Source organism: Schistocerca piceifrons, chromosome 10 (genome assembly GCF_021461385.2).
Source record: "Schistocerca piceifrons isolate TAMUIC-IGC-003096 chromosome 10, iqSchPice1.1, whole genome shotgun sequence".
In the NCBI taxonomy this organism is placed as follows: domain Eukaryota; kingdom Metazoa; phylum Arthropoda; class Insecta; order Orthoptera; family Acrididae; genus Schistocerca; species Schistocerca piceifrons.
Genome location: NC_060147.1, coordinates 50396456 through 50402736, shown reverse-complemented (window position 1 = coordinate 50402736; position 6281 = coordinate 50396456). Strand labels below are relative to the sequence as shown.

The window sequence follows — 6281 nt, the reverse complement described above, 5'->3', positions numbered from 1 at the left end:
ACACCATGATGCCGGGTGTTGGCCCTGTGTGCCTCGGTCGTATGCAGTCCTGATTGTGGCGCTCACCTGCACGGCGCCAAACACGCATACGACCATCATTGGCACCAAAGCAGAAGCGACTCTCACCGCTGAAGACGACACGTCTCCATTCGTCCCTCCATTCACGCCTGTCGCGACACCACTGGAGGCGGGCTGCACGATGTTGGGGCGTGAGCGGAAGACGGCCTAACGGTGTGCGGGACCGTAGCCCAGCTTCATGGAGACGGTTGCGAATGGTCCTCGCCGATACCCCAGGAGCAACAGTGTCCCTAATTTGCTGGGAAGTGGCGGTGCGGTCCCCTACGGCACTGTGTGCATCCGTGCGTCGCTGCGGTCCGGTCCCAGGTCGACGGGCACGTGCACCTTCCGCCGACCACTGGCGACAACACCGATGTACTGTGGAGACCTCACGCCCCACGTGTTCAGCAATTCGGCGGTACGTCCACCCGGCCTCCCGCATGCCCACTATACGCCCTCGCTCAAAGTCAGTCAACTGCACATACGGTTCACGTCCACGCTGTCGCGGCATGCTACCAGTGTTAAAGACTGCGATGGAGCTCCGTATGCCACGGCAAACTGGCTGACACTGACGGCGGCGGTGCACAAATGCTGCGCAGCTAGCGCCATTCGACGGCCAACACCGCGGTTCCTGGTGTGTCCACTGTGCCGTGCGTGTGATCATTGGTTGTACAGCCCTCTCGCAGTGTCCGGAGCAAGTATGGTGGGTCTGACACACCGGTGTCAATGTGTTCTTTTTTCCATTTCCAGGAGTGTAGTTCTAAGTCTAGGGGACTGATGACCTCAGTCCCATAATGGTCAGAGCCATTTGAAGTTAAGCCATTACTTGTAACTTTTTTATGACATCATCTGACTACGTACTTCTTGTATTCTTAACATTGAGAATGACTAGCTTATAGCCGAAATCTAGATCTGCATAATAAAATTTAAAAAGGACGACTCATTGCTGCAATCTATACTTTACAAGACACAGCATACGTGTAAGGTCGAAGTGACAACTTTTACATCAGTATGAGTACTAACCGTCGTTACGTTAATTGTAATTTTGTGCGTGGTTATCGGGTAATTGTCGCGTTAGTGGAAGGCCTCAGTGGAGAGCGACCTTTGTTGAATGCTAATGGGGCGACGTAAATAAAAGGGTGTGTAACAAGACGCGCACGACTTCACATAATGAAAAGTGTTCCTTTCGAGACGATAAATATCTTTTCGACGGCTTTATTGTCGTGGTCGGCTGCAAAAAGAGACGAGATGGAGCATGGCGTAAAAAGATTAGGGCTGCGAGGCGGGACTGGTTGTTTGGAGGTCGGCCGGTCGCCCCCCCGTGTGTGTGTGTGTGTGTGTGTGTGTGTGTGTGTGTGTGTGTGCGCGCGGGCCGTGAAACACGTTCTGGCTGCAGCGGCACATCGCAACTGCACCCGGTGGCCTTCCTCAAGAGCACAACACGTCACAGCAGTAGCTCGAACCAGACCCAACTTTGTCCGCCTGCTGAGAGCCAGGAAGGACGCCGTGAACACACACTCAGTGGTTCACACCTGTAAGTCTTTCGATCGCCCCGTACTAAAGTACGCTGCACCAGTACGGATGGCAAACAGGACATCAGCGGAGAAGATAATGGCAACAAAAGAAAAAAATATTACAAATTGAGGGAAAGATGAATGCCAGGACCAGAAACGTATTACTTTACCAAAACGTAAAAGTACTCCGTCTTCAGGCCACGAGTGGCCTACCGGGACCATCCGACCGCCGTGTCATCCTCAGGGGAGGATGCAGATTGTACTGTCTGCCATCGGGTGCCCCTAAATGGCAGGCAGCACCGCATAACAGCCACACTATGAGGGAAACAAACCAACAGCCAAACAGGAGAAGACATCAGGTAAACACGCCGAAGATTCCAGTCGATTAATAGGAACCTTTCCTTGCAGAGGTCGCCGCGACATATCCGGCCACGGATGCCTACGCCGGGTTTCTATTGGCTCCAGCTCACTATATAGGCCCGGCTGGTCGAAGGCAGTCCACTGCTAATGGCAACTGCTATGGCAGAGTCTCCGAGAAGATATCACCGAAGCTGTTGTATTGCACTGTCGATCAAAGTACCATCCGGCCGAGAGGAACCACATCTCCAGCTAGATCGACGGACGTCTACATCTATTGTACAACCAGCTATTGTATTGTAGAAGAAGTTACGTTCAATAAAGTGTTGGACAATACAACACGGATAGGAGGGGCGTGGGGTCAGCACATCGCTCTCCCGGTCGTTAGGATGGTATTCTTTACCGAAGCCGCTACTATTCAGTCGAGTAGCTCCTCAATTGGCATCACGAGGCTGAGTGCACCCCGAAAAATGGCAACAGCTCATGGCGGCCTGGATGGTTACCCATCCAAGTGCCGACCACGCCCGACAGCGCTTAACTTCGGTGATCTCACGGGAACCGGTGTAGCCACTGCGGCAAGGCCGTTGCCAAAAACGTAAAAGTACGACCGTTAAAGAAAAGATGGCTTGAACTAACCGCCGAAATTGACTCCAGCCAATTACAGAACAAAACAGCGACACCAGAACTCCTACAGAGACAATACACAGTTCTCATGTACCCAAAAACGAAATATCCCTATCCGACAACAATCATTAAAACTTGCACAAAGGCAACCGATACAAAAACAACAAATTTTACCATCACAGATATATAAGACATGCCAGCCGCTGTGGCTGAGTGGTTCTAGGCGCTTCAGTCGGGAACCGCGCTGCTGCTACGGTCGCAGGTTCGAACCCTGCGTCGGGCATGGATGTGTTTGTTGTCCTTAGGTTAGTTAGGTTTAAGTAGTTCTAAGTCTAGGAGACTGATGACCTCAGATGGTAAGTCTCATAGTGCTTAAAATGGTTCAAATGGCTCTGAGCACTATGGGACTCAACTGCTGAGGTTATAAGTCCCCTAGAACTTAGAACTCCTTAAACCTAACTAACCTAAGGACATCACACACATCCATGCCCGAGGCAGGATTCGAACCTGCGACCGAAGCAGTCGCGCGGCTCCAGACTGTAGCGCCTAGAACCGCTCGGCCACTCCGGCCGGCTCATAGTGCTTACAGCCGTTTGAACCATATATAAGGCGTCAAGCTAAAACACCTTCTAGAAGACGAACCTGAAGAGTAACACGACATTTAAAAATATGGGGACAGAGCAGAACAAGTAACCCCACGCTGAACAACCGTAGAAGATATAAGCAATAGAAGACTCAAGACATCCTTGCTGAGGCTTTACGGAGCTTTCCCTCAGCACTGGGGCAGATGGCAGGATCTTTACCACCCTACCGCCCGAAAGAAAGCAGTTACGTAGGAGCAGATAGTCGAAAGAGTAATAGAAAAATCCTACCCCTATTCAAAATAAAAAAGTGCCAAAACAGCATAATTAAGTCAATATAAGGCGCCAAAGAGCAGATGTCCGCCTCCCCCATTCTGGGAGAGGAATGAAAGAAAAAAAATTTCCAGAGCAGCGGCGGCAGATCGCGGGACTTTATGCTAGCGAGGGCTAGCAGGATTGTTTCGGTTCGGATGGGCGTTTCTGCGGCCTGGCATCGACACTTTTGCACATTGATGGGGAAAAAAATCGCAACACAAAAAAATTAATGTAGAGTAATGAAATTTCGGCAATACATTTGTCTACGTAACATAATTAAGCGATTAATGTTGCAAGATCACTGGCTAATATAAACGCGACAAACATCTGTGATGCTCCTCAGACTATTGCAGTTGACAATAATCCTGTGCACAAAACAGATTCCTTTAAATACCTAGGAGAGTGGATTACATACAATGCAAAAGAAAAGACAGCTATAGAAACTAGAGTGCACAAAATGGAAAGAGTGTTTCATATTACCAAAAACGTTTATAACAAAAAGTCCTTGTCCTGGAACAGGAAATTAAGACACTACCAAACACTGGCCAGACCTGAAGCTCTGTATGTGGCAGAAACACTTAAACTAACAAGAAATGTAGATGAGAAACTACAGAAGGTCGAACGAAGAATTTTAAGGAAAATACTGGGAGCTAAAAGAAACGGTAATGTTGAACACAGGTTAAGACCAAACAGAGAGCTATACTTGAAAAGTGAAAAACTGACTGATGTAATGGGGAAGGGAAGACTACAGTATTTTGGATGGATCTGAGCACTATGCGACTTAACTTCGGAGGTCATCAGTCGCCTAGAACGTAGAAATAATTAAACCTAACTAACCTAAGGACATCACACACAGCCATGCCCGAGGCAGGATTCGAACCTGCGACCGGAGCGGTCGCTCGGCTCAAGACTGTAGCGCCTAGAACAGCACGGGCACTTCGGCCGGCTTACAGTATTTTGGACACATATTCAGAATGGATAACAACAGACTAACCAAGTGGATATTCACATTACTCAACAGCTATAAATCCAAGCCTGCATGTGTCATAGAGACTGAAAAGGATATGGAAAGCGCTGGAATTACAATAGACACAATAGAAAATAGAACACATTTCAGAAAGGCAGTTCAAAAGGCAACTATACGAAAAGGGAACAATGCTCTAAAAGGATGAAGGAAATTTGGAAACTAAGGTAACCTAATACAATGAAGACTAGCCAAAGTTGATTTTCGTACCCTCCAAATGGGTTATTCGAAAGAAGAAGAAGAATAAGCGCAAGATAAGCCACTGCAAATGTGAAATGCTGGTACATTAATAACATGTGAAACCGCCAGAATGTTGAATGCAAGCATCCAAATGAGTATATATTATGTTGTACAGGTGCCGGATGGCAGGCTGTGGGATGCAGTTCCAGGGCTGCTGCACTTGGTCTGTCAACACAGGGATGATTAACGCGGTTAGTGGATAATGCTGGAGATGTCCGATGCTGTGCTGTATGTGCTCAATTGGAGACACATCTGGTGATCGAGCAGTCCAAGCCAACATGTCGTTAGTCTGCAGACCATGTTGGGCTATAACAGTGGAATATGGGCAAGCCTTATCCTCTTGGAAATCAACGAGCGTTATCCTCCTGGAAACAACCAAGCGTTATCCTCTTGGAAACCACACTCTCGAGTGCTGCATAACAGGTAAAATCACCAGAGGTATAAATTTGCAGTCAGGGTGCATGGGATAACCACGAGAGTGCTCCTGCTGTCATACAAAATCGCACCCTGACTGTAACTCCTGGTGTAGGTCCAGTGCGTCTAGAATGCAGACATGTTTGTTGCGGGCCCTCAACCGGTTTCCTCCTAACCAACACTCGACCATCACTGGCACCAAAGCAGAACCAGCTTTTACCAGAAAACACAACAGACCTCCAACCTGCCCTCCAATGAGCTTCTCATTGCTGAAGTCACAAATGTTGGTGGTTTGGGGTCAATTGAATGCACACTACGGGGCATCTGGCTCGGAGCTGCCCTTGAAGTAACCGACTTGTAACAGTTCTTTGTGTCACTATGGTGGCAACTGCTGCTCAGATTTCAGCTGCAGCTGCACTAAGATGCGCCAAACCCATACAGCGAACACGGTGATCTTCCCTCTCGGTAGTGCCACATGGCCATCCGGAGCCCGGTCTTCTTGCTACCTTACATTCTCGTGACCATCACTGCCAGCAGTCTTGAACAGTGGCTACATTCTTGCCAAGTCTTTTTGCAATATCGCACAAGGAACATCCAACTTCTCCTACCCCTGTTACATGACCTAGTTCAAACTCAGTGAGGCATTGATGATGGCTTCTTTGTTGCCTTAAAGGCGTTCTTGACTGTCATGAACTCAAAATATCAATATCAAAGGTAACCTATGCTCACGACCGTTATAGGAAACTTGATTTTCATCCCCATAGTGGCGCTGCTATCGCTACTCTTATTCGCCTGCCGCGAAATTTGAGTAGACACGTGCCTACAAGCTTCCGTTTATGTCGCTCAGTGTTCTGATCATTTTTCCGTTAGTGTATTTCGTATTGTGTGGGCGCTGTTGCAGACACTATGAACCCAAGATGTTTACATGTGAACCGTGTGGGAACAGTTTGTGTTGGGAAATGATTCTTGGAATCCTAGATTCATGGATTCGTTGGATCAAATATGTTTTCTTTCTGAATGTGAGGAGTATCCGACAAAAAGCCACACTAAATTTTATGAATGTTTCCAGACGTGGAGACTTACACCTAATGTTTCTAACAAGGAGACCTTGTTGTTGTTGTTGTGGTCTTCAGTCCTGAGACTGGTTTGATGCAG

General features: G+C 48.0%; 1 pseudogene; it reads right to left on the bottom strand.

Annotated features, from left to right (window-relative positions):
• Positions 1-2399: 2399 nt before the first annotated feature.
• On the bottom strand, positions 2400-2517 carry LOC124719200 (annotated as a pseudogene).
• Between the last annotated feature and the right edge of the window lie 3764 nt (positions 2518-6281).